Consider the following 10,823-nt stretch of genomic DNA (forward strand, 5'->3'; position numbering starts at 1 on the left):
TACATTTTTTTACCTTGATCGCCGTTTGGCTTGTGGAATGGCAGGATTGTAATGACGTCGTTATGACTCCATGACTACCGAGATGAAATACACCCCGGTATATCTTTCCCCATTTTCGCGGGCGTATAGCACAGAAACTAGAGGCTTGAGTTTTAAGAAGGACAAGACCGTGAACAGCACCGAAAGGCCTTCAAGATGGCTATTTCAGTCCAAAACACACATTAATGCGGCACACACCCCTTTAAAATTCACGCAAGGTTCAGACCCCGCGCATGCCTCTGCGTACGGCAGTCTTGGCCGCGATTGCCGAGCGCGCACACAGCAGTGCTGAGCTGCGATTGACGAACGCGCCCCCCGGGCGGCGCACATCGGGAGCGTGCAACATGGCTTCAATTACAGCTCGTGAATGTTTGATCGCCTGCCAGGCGACTTGCTTGGGCCGACCCGGTTCAAGTGACACGAACGGCCTGCGCCGCACGGGGGCCGACGATGGCGGGTGGTGCGTGGATGCTGGGCGGCCTGGATGAAGGAGGCAGGAAACAGTCTGGGTATGGGGTGGACCAGGAGTGAATAGCATGGAGTGAAGGGATGAGGGGTCTTTGCTATAGGCAAGAAATCTCCCGGTTTTGCAGCATTATGAGCGCAGAGTTCTTATGCTGAGTTGTTGACATCCGAATTCACAGGCACTGGTTAAATGACTTCAAAGAGCAGACATCGATTATGTTGACAGTGCTCGACGTTTCAAGCTGCGCTTATGATCACGGGATGAACTCGTGCCTATGCCGCTATGTGGTTGATCTTTTTGTGCTTGTGATCTCATGATGAAAAACGCAGCTTGGAACTTCAAGTATGGTCGATGTAACAAATGTCTTTTCTATAATGCTGTTTAAACATTACCCTGGTATATTAAACGTCGATAATTCGGCATACAAGTTCTGAGCTCACAATGCAGGAAAAACGCGTGAACTATTTCTAGGACACTTCCCAAACGAGTCATTTGATTCATTTCTGGGATCCAAGACAGCGGGTCTGAAAGAGTCCAAACCTCCTAATTCAAGTCCCCGAGACGACACAGGAAGAATAAAAAATCCGAAAATAGCATTGGGCCCATCGTCTCGTCCAGTGCTGGCATGAATGTCGTCACGTGAAAGGCACTTTGTAAAGAAGTTGTGCGAAAGTGGCAGTGGCCAATACAGGTGGCATACTGTCGAGCTGAGGGAATAAACACTTAACATGAGATGCAAGAGGGATGGGAATAAACACCTCGGACGTGGAAGAAGTGGGGGTGAACAATTTGGACGTGGAACATGATAAAAACGTCAATGAAAATATTGAACGTGAAAGAGATGTGAGCCACGCCGTCTGCTCGTGGATGTAGTGGGAAGTGCACAGCTCGGAGGGAGGAACAGAGAGGGAACACCCTTAGTGTGGTGAGGACGTCTGGGGTGGACAGCTCACACGTGACAGGAGTGTTGAGGGAACAGACCCGACACGAGAAGGGGCAAGGCAAGGCAAGGCAAGGCAAGGCAACAGCTAAACGCGCTTGAGGCATGGGAGGTGATAAGTGCCGACACGGATAGGACGTGGTGCGATACGTGTCTGCTATCTATACAATTTTGATGATGAAACTATTAGGTTCGTTCGTGGTGCGTTCTGTTTTTTGGACTTACGGACTTCTTGTGTCATTCAGGAATATTATCGTGCATCACCTGGCGACATTCCCCAAATAGGCTTCGTCGTGTCCATATCGATGTCCTTCAGTCCTTTTAAGCGAGTTTTAAGCAAGTTATTCGTTTCAGTGTATTACGATAGGATTAGTCAATAGTTACCTGGGTTAGTATTACGATTAGGTTAAAGTTTTCACGCGAAAAACAGGAGCCGAGAGGCGTTTCCCGGCCTTGCCTTCTCCGCTCCGTTTTTATTTCTGTACTTCCGGCGTTGGGAGACGCGATCCACTAAGCTTTGAGCCTCCGGCTGAGAAAAACTATATTGAGTTCCCCTAACATGCCTCTTTAAGTGTTCGTTGAACCCCCCCCCCCCATTCACCACGCAAGAGTCTTAAAATTTTAAGTACATGTGTGAAGACAAGGCAAAAAGGGAATAGATCGTAAACAGCGCAGGAATTGCCGTTTACAACTATGGGAATAAACTTCACCACCCGAATGGAAACATTTACAATCGGAATGAAGAGTCCGACCTTTGGGTTAAAAGGGCGTGAAGTCCCAAATCAAGTGACCCATATTAAGTCTCATATCAAGAGCGTGCCTGATTATTTACTAGCGCGAGTACATCTAGAAACGCCATCCACATCCTCGAAGCAGCTCAGGCGTACGGTCGCGCTCATCAAACGCCGCTTCATCTCTGGCAGTCGCTAACTGACACCAGCCTGAGCGATCAATTAGCTCATAATCCGATTACTCTCAACAAACGCGCCGCATACATGCACCACGTTGGTCGGAATCCGCGTGGTGCTCGTGCGGGGAGGCTCGCAGGACAATTATGGCAGTTCGACGGCAGGAGTTAGACTCCGGAGAGTTCCAGCCGGCCTTCAGCGGGACTCCGGTGAGTTCCAGCCGGCCTTCACCGGAGCCTTTAGCGGGACTCTGGCGAATTCCAGCCAGCCTTTGGCGGGACTCCGGTGAGTTCCAGCCGGCCTTCGGCGGGACTCCGGTGAGCTCCAGCCGGCCTTCAGCGGGCTCCGGTGAGTTCCAGCCGGCCCTCAGCGGGACCCGGTGAGTTCCAGCCGGCCTTCAGCGGGGCTCCGGTGAGTTCCAGCCGGCCCTCAGCGGGACTCCGGTGAGTTCCAGCCGGCCTTCGGTGGGCCAAGTGAGAGCTCGGACCGGGCTGGCCGACCGACGGGCGGTGGAAGATGGGTGACAAGGAGCCGGCCGCGCTCCGCCGATTCCGTCCGGTGACGGGTTGCACGGGGGACTACCGTCACTCAGGGACGCCGCGGCTCGCCACAAGGTCATGGCGATGGCGACGGGGTCGGCCCGGGTTACTGGAAGTCAGCGCCGCCGCTCCGGACGGTCAGGTTTTGACTGGACGTCTGCGGACGGCACGCGATCAGGGGCGCACTTCTGAAAGCTAAGATGGGGGGGGGGGCGAACAGAGCCAGAAATAGCTCAGCCTTACCACAAATTCGCAAAATGGGTTTCCAGAATTTGGCCCACTTCTAGCTCCACACTTGAGCCCCCCCCCCCCCCCGCTCCCTCCCGATCGCTGAGTAGGAAACTACACCCTTGCATGCGACCGGTGTTGCTGGCGATCGGCCGGGGATGAAGACGGTGGATCGGTGGCGCGTCAGCACTGAGGCCCACCCTGCCTCACAACTGAAGCTCGCACTGTCCCACACTGGAATCACGTCCTGCCCCCACGCTGAGCTTTATTCCACTCCACAAGCGTCGGTCTTCTTCCCACACTAAACCATGTACTGCCCCACTTCAGCCCGCTGCAACATGAGCCATCCACTCTGCACTGAGTCACGTCCTGATCTACACTGAGTCATGTTCTGCCCGCGGTAGCTGTGTCCTGTCCGTGACAGTGCCCGCCCTGCCCAGTGGCCGATGTGCTGACCCCCGCGGCGTCGAGCCCTAGCCAAGCGGCGCATTGTGAACCGGTCCGCACCCGTCCAGCGCATTCCGCTCAATTCAATCGGCCGGAGGAATCTGGCCGCTCGGGTGACCGCCGCCGTGGTCGGCGTGGGTCGGCGTGGGTCGGCGCCGGTCGCGGCAACTGGCGGGGGCGGGGCGCGTGCCGCCGCCCGGCCGGCCCGGCTTCTACAGGTGGCGGGCGCGAGGCGTGCGTCAGCTGACTGCGGGCGGCGGCGGCGCCGGCCGCCAGCCGGCGACGTATCGAGCGCCGCCGACCGCCAGTACGAGTCGGGCGGTCCGTGCGTGAGGGCCGCCGCCGCGCTGCAGCCCGACCGCGAGCGGCTCCCGCGGCATGTGCCAGTGGTGAGTGGCGAGTGGCGCGCGATGAAGGTGAAGGCCAAGGGGCGCCGGGCGAGGAGGCGCCCGCGCTGAAGAAGGCGGCCAAGGAGGTCGCGCCGAAACCGACGAAGAAGGCGGCCAAGGAGGCCGCGGGGAAGCCGAAGAAAGTGGTCGCGAAGAAGGCGGCGGTGGGCGGTAAGACTGAGAAACAGGTGAAGGTGGGTTGCGAAGGAGAAGGAAAACAGGCAGGGGAAGCAGGCGAGAGGCAGCGCCTCGACCTCTGCCTCCAACGTCTCGCGACCAACCTCATCCGAAGCCACCAGCAAGAAAACAACCCACAACCCAAGTTCGGCTAAGAACCAGTCCGAATAAGGAGAAGACAGCCTCAAAGAGTCCTCTGGCTCGAAGGACGCCACGAAGAAGGCGGCTAAATCGACGCCAGCAGCTGAGCGGGACGCCACCTCTGCGAAGGGGGACCAGCGTGCCGTTGGCGGCGCCAAGCGGGCGGGGCGGGGGAGCGAAGCGGCCGGCCAGCCGGCCGCGCCCGTCAGCACCTGGCGCGCGTGCCGCACCGGCAGGTGGTGGCGCCGGCCGCGCCCCGAAGAAGCCGCGCGCCGCGGCCGGCGCCACGGCGCCCAGGTCGCGCCCCGCCAAGGCGACCTCCGGCGGCTCTCGCGCCGCTGCCACCAAACAGGAACCCAAGAGTAAAAAAGCGCGCGCCGCGCCGGCAGGCGAGAGCGGCGCGCTGACCTACAAAGGCGGCGCGGCCGCGCCGGCGCCGGCGCCGCTCAGTCGACCGGGGCGAGTGCGGACGACGACGGGCCGCCGCGAGCGCGGCCGCAGCCGGCGATGACCGCCGCCAGCGACTCGAGTGACGATGAGCTGCTGAGCGACAAGGTGGCGTCACGGCCAAGGCGGCGGCGGCGAAGCGGAAGGCGGCGAAGAGCGCGGCCGGCGCTGCGGCGCGCCGCCTGGCCAAGCGGAAGGCGGAGGCGACGCGGCGCCGCGACGAGGAGATCCGGCGCATCCTGATGTCGCAGCCCAGCCGCCGCGTGGCCAGCCTGAACGCCTCGATCATGACGCAATGCATGCTGGAGAACGAGAGCGTGCCGCGGCCGGCGCCACCGCAGGCCGGTCCCTCCCGGCCGGTCCAGGCGCGCCCCGAAGCCGGCAAAGCCGGCGAAGCAGCGAGAAACCGCGCCGTCCGCTGAGCGGTGCCGAAGCGGCCTCCGAGAACGCACAGACACCGCCGGTAAGAAACCGAAGCGCAAGCGCACGGAGGTAAGCGCCATGCCCTTCCCGGACATGGTGGTGACGAAGCGGCTGGCGAGCCTGAACGCGTCGGCCATCATGACGGCCAGCTACTCGCCGGAGCCGAAGCGACGCCGCGACGCCGACGCTCTGGCGCTGGTGCCCGTCGGCCGGCTGGAGGTGGCGCGCGGCCAGCGGCGAAGCGCGCGCCCGGCCGCGTCGGCCGCGACGCGACGCGACGCCGCTGCCGGCCGAGAAGCCGGAGGAGGTGTTGGAGACGCTGGCGCCGGGCGAGCTGCGTCACGCAAGCCTGCTCAAGGACGAGTTAGGCAAGGTGGATCTGCTGGTCGGCGATCGCGATGTCACCATCACCGGCATGCACTACGTCACCACGTGCACCAGCACCACGTGCGTCACCAACGTGCACAGCTACCGGATCTCATCGGCGCCGGCCAAGCAGCGGCAGGGCGCGTTCGCCGCAGACGTCATCGCGACACCGGCTCAGCAGCAGGTCAGTCCCAGCGCCCTCTGGCGGCTGAGCCGCGCACGACCGAGTCTGTCCGCCGGCTGATTGGTTGTTGGACAGAGTCCGTCTGCCTGACGTAGGATCTTGGCGCAAGGAGGCGTGAGGAGGCGTGAGAGGGCGTGAGGAAGCGGGAAAAGGTGTGAGGAGGTGTGATGAGGCGAGAGGCGTGGGGAGGCACGAAAAGGCGTGGGGAAGCGTGAGGAGGCGTGGGGAGGCGTGGGGATGCGTGGGAGGGTGAAGAGGCGTGGGAAGGGTGAGGAGGCGTGAGGAGGCGTGGGGAGGCGTGGGGAGGTGTGAAGAGGCGTGAGGAGATGTGAAAAGTCGTAGGGAGGCTCTGGTCGGCGGCGCGGTCGAAGGCTGAGCCTCCGCGTCGGTCGACCATGCGCCAGCGGCGGCTCCACGCCGGGCAGACTCGGACCGGCGTCAGCGAGGGATCTGCGCGGCATGGTCGAGTCAGGGGCCGCATCTGGCGGCTGGGAGCGGCCGGCCAGTCGGGCGTGGAGTCTGGCGAGCGGAGAGCCGCGGCGCATTCCCCTCACCCCTCCCCGCCTCCGCGCAGTACCGGCCGGTGATGTCACGTCCGGCGGGTCCGCGGTGCGCCGCCGCAGCCGTCGATAGCGGCGCTGTTGACTGTGGCGGCGCGGCGCCGGCCTGGCGGGGATCACCGGCCCGCTCCCGGCTGACCCCGCCACCAGCTGTCGGCGCCGTACGGCGGCTCTACCAGCTGACCAGGAAACGCCTGCTGAAGGCCGTCGACCGCGGCGGGCGGCGGCGGCCGGACGCTGCTCGTCCATCACGTCCGAGCCGGGCCGAGCCGCACGTCCGGCCGGCTCGTTTTCTATCTTTGCAGCTTCCGATCGTATAGGGCGCTCACCGCTAGCGGGCCGTCGCTTTTCCATCAGCGGGCTTCGTCGACCCCGCACGCAACGTGCGCATCGATCGAATAGACGACGGCCGGCGCCCATCGGTCCCCATCAGGTCCAAGTGCCACTGCACCTAATTCCCCTCCATTCATCAGCCTCCCCCGCTCTCCGCGACGGCGGCTTTGCCTCAGGTACGGGGCGACACCGCCGGCTCGTGCGCCTCGTGGGCGTGGGGTTCCCCCCCCCCCCGCTCCTCCCTCCTCGCCACGCTCCGATCCCGTCTCGCCGGGGTAGCACGCGCTGCAGGCGGTGGCGGACCTGGGCCAGGCCGGTCTTGCGGCTTGGGCTGGCGATTTTACGGCCGGCCACGCCCCTTGTAATGTGTGACTGCTGGAAGGGCAGCGGCTAGGGCAGGTATGCTGTTGTACCACAGAGGTACGCAGACGGAGACGGTCCTCGGCTCCGAGGGTTGGGACAGGAGTGTCCCCGGCTCCAAGGGTCGGGACAGGAGTGTTCCCGGCTCCGAGGGTCGGGACAGGAGTGTCTCCGGCTCCGAGGGTCGGGGGAGGAGTGTCTCCGGCTCCCCGAGGGTCGGGGGAGGAGTGTCCCCGGCTCTAAGGGTCGGAACAGGAGTGTCCCCGGCCCCTGGTGTTGAGGTAGGAGTGTCTCTGGCTCCGAAGGTCGGAGGAGGAGTGTCCCCGGCTCCAAAGGTCGGAACAGGAGTGTCCCCGGCTCCAGGTGTCAGGACAGGAGCGTCCCCGGCTCCGAGGGTTGGGACAAGAGTGTCCCGGCTTTGAGCGTTGGGACAGGAGCATCCCCGGCTTCGGGTGTCAGGGCAGGAGTGTCCCCGGCTCCGGTGGTGGGGGCAGGAGTGTCTCCGGCTCAGAGCGTAGGACAAGAGTGCTGTCGGTTTGGAGAGCCCTGCCAGTCCGTCTAGACCGTGGTGTCCCGGCGCTGCGTTAAGATGGGTGTATCGTGCCAAGCTAGCACCGCTCCATGCAAAGCTGTTTGGGTGACAGACATGCCATGTGGCGCTTGTTATGTGGGTGACGACGTCACGGACGCTTGTGTCACGTGACCGGGCCTGAGCAGCCGTGTCACAATCCATGTTTCCTGTCCAGCAGTTAATGCAAGCGTCAATATTAGGCACATCGGCATTGTCAGAAACGGACGGCAGCATTTCTGAAAGCATCGGTGACTATTACGGACATTTTTAGAACTGCCGCTGGCGTCATTGCTGCTCCGCTCTGGCAGATGGTTTGACGTGGCCTACTGCTCACGGCCGACGGCTGTGTTGTGACAGGGACGTGTGTTGAACGCTCGGAGAAGATGGCGGTCCCTGTCGCCGGCTGGACATGTAAGGCGCTGCAGTTCTATTGAGCTGGTGACCCGTCGCGTACGGCGGTGACCTCCCGCGGGGGAGTTGCCATGGCGCCTCCTTGTTCAAACCGGGCCGGCTTAGCGAGACTTGCATTGGTAAACAGAGGGTGGGATCAAATAATAATGTTACCGAGAGAGCTGCGGCGGCAATTCCGCGAACATATACGAAGGAAGAGGGTACTTGACGTACGCTAGGTGGGCAATATAGGACGCTGGTTATGTGGTGCTCAACGTTCGTCATGACACGGCAGTTTCGTATAGATGCGATGACATGACCCTCATGCGGCACTTTCCCAATACCTTTCACCATCAGCCACCTGGAGCAAGCGCTTCAACCACTTAAATCGCTCAATATGGAGATGCCAAAACAATGGAAAGATTATTTACGGGCGGCGTTTCAGTTCCATGACACAGAGGCGGTGAAATGCTTGACGTTTGGCAGGTGGCATGTCCGAAAAGTCCAACAGATGGAAGGTTGAGATCGCATTTTTTGCATTTTTTAACTCGTTGGATATAAATCAGGCCGGATGGTTTGTTACGTAAACTACCGGCAACCAATGAAAAATGCTGGCCACTGGGCTCAAACATGACGTCAGCCCTTTTGCCCGAGCCGCCTGTCACCGGTGTTGCCTCATATTGCAATGGTGTAGCGCTGGTGAGTTGTGAACTATAGTTTACCGAAGTTAACTTTGCAAGTGGCCTTTCTTGATGCCACGGATGATGAACCGCCTCGACGATTTTAGACATGACGTACGACAGACTACACCGCCAAAGAATGGCGTCAATTTGCCGTCGGAAAGCTTGTTACTCCGCCACATTCATGTCGAACGCGGAATAGCGCGTGTTCGCGCCTAAACTGGCAGCGTTCAGCCCGTGTCTCCTCAGTCCTGTGACACATCCACATCTCCTCAGCAGCCCGGCGATGACGCTGCCAAGTATGCCGAACGAGTTATTGATGGGGTGTGGCCCTGACAGACGCAGCGAGGGGGACGATGCTGGCTCCGCCGCCACGTCCCTCTCCTGCCGCGGCGCCGCGCGCTGACACTGACAATGTCATCTGACGCTCGCGGCGTCTGTCATCCCTTGCAGCTGCCGTGATCCTGTGCGCCTCCTTTGCAGCTGCCGCAATCATGTCAAGACGTATTCACGACCGAGCGTGGTTCATTTGAATATCAGGCCGATTGTGTGCTGAGTTGGTGTGCCCCCCCCCCCCCCTCGTCCCCGAGTGGGCCTCTTCCGTTCAAACTCGTCCTCACCGACTCCGGGCTGTCCAGACTGGGTCAGCTACAGTCTGTTCAGACTGAGCCAGCTATAGTCTGTTCAGACTGGACCAGCTGTATCTGTTCAGACTGGGCCGGCTTGTCCAGAATGGGCCCGCTCTCGCCTGTTCAGACCGGGCCAGCTGTGGTCTGTCCAGACTGGGCCAGCTATGGTCTGCTCAGACGGAGCCAGCCATAACCTGCTCAGACTGGGCCAGCTTGTCCAGAATGGGCCCGCTCTCGCCTGTTCAGACTGGGCCCGCGCCAGCCTGTTGGACTACTTCGGTCTGCTCGGACGGGTCCCACTTGCCCGGAGAGTTGTGTGAACAGCATTGTGGGTGACCTCGACTTGTGAAGGACCGGTCGCGCCCGCGCGCATGGCACCAAAGCTCATCCGGGCTCGTTCGTGAGGAGCCATACTCACGGTGCGCCCGGGTCCATGTTGCTCCTCCCCCAGTAGGCCTCTTCCCTTCAAAATCTTCCATTCCATGGATCCATGCTTCGTATGCGCTCAAGCTCATCCGGGCCCGTTGGCGTTGCGCCTTTTGAACCTGTCCGGGCCCAGCCGGGCCGTGGTCCGTGGTCCGTGGTCCGTGGTCCGTGATCATTCATGCGAGCCTGCGAGTGCGGAGTCGCCTCGACGGCACATCTGTCAGGGACGCCGGTGGTACGCGCGGCCCGGTCGCGGCCGTCGCTGTGCTGATTAATTAGTGTTTGTTTTGCAGAATGCTGACATCCGCAAAGCCGCTTTTTGAGCAGACGCTCAGCGAAAACGGCGGATGAATGTCCGTGAGATTATTCCGGCACTGAGCTTCCAGAGCGCGCTCGTGGTCAGCTGACGCCGGCTCTCGCGCTCCGTACCCGTACCCGTTATCGGTACCCGTATACGGTTCCCGTGTCGTTATCCGCCGGCGTCACGAGCCCCTGACAGAGCAGCAGCGGCGTCATTATCCGGCGCAGCGGGAGCTCGCCAGCCGGAAGTGTGTCGGCGACGGCCGCTGGGTGTCATCGCGCCACCAGCGCCACGTCCGCCGCCGTCATCACGCTCTTGTGACGTCACCGGAGAGACACGGTGAACGGTGACGTCGCCTGATCGCTGCACGGCGACGGGGCACTGGTCAAGGGCGCGGGGCACACGTCACCTGACTAAAGGTGACGTCACCGGCGTCCCGAAGCCGGTGTGGTGCCGCTTCTGGTTCGCCATGCGTGATCTGATGACATCATGGCTGGCGATGCAAACAGTCGCGTGGGGGAATTCGCTCTCGACCAGGAGAGAGCTGAGGCGGGCCGAGGCCGGAACCGAGACAGGCAGAGAGAGAGAGAGAGAGAGAGAGAGAGAGAGAGAGAGAGAGAGAGGAGAGAGAGAGAGAGAGAGAGAGAGAGAGAAGAGGAGAAGGAGAGAGAGGAGAGAGAGGAGAGAGAGAGAGAGAGAGAGAGAGAGAGAGAGAGAGAGAGAGAAGAGAGAGGAGAGAGAGAGAGAGAGAGAGAGAGAGAGAGAGAAGAGAGAGAGAGAGAGAGAGAGAGAAGAGAGAGAGAGAGAGAGAGAGAGGGAGAGAGAGAGACAAGAGAGAGCATAAAAGGCGTGATGAAATTAAGGCAAAAGCATAGGGGG

The sequence above is a fragment of the Pollicipes pollicipes genome, unplaced genomic scaffold, assembly GCF_011947565.3.
Source record: "Pollicipes pollicipes isolate AB1234 unplaced genomic scaffold, Ppol_2.1 Scaffold_2555;HRSCAF=2994_pilon_pilon_pilon, whole genome shotgun sequence".
NCBI lineage: Eukaryota > Metazoa > Arthropoda > Thecostraca > Pollicipedomorpha > Pollicipedidae > Pollicipes > Pollicipes pollicipes.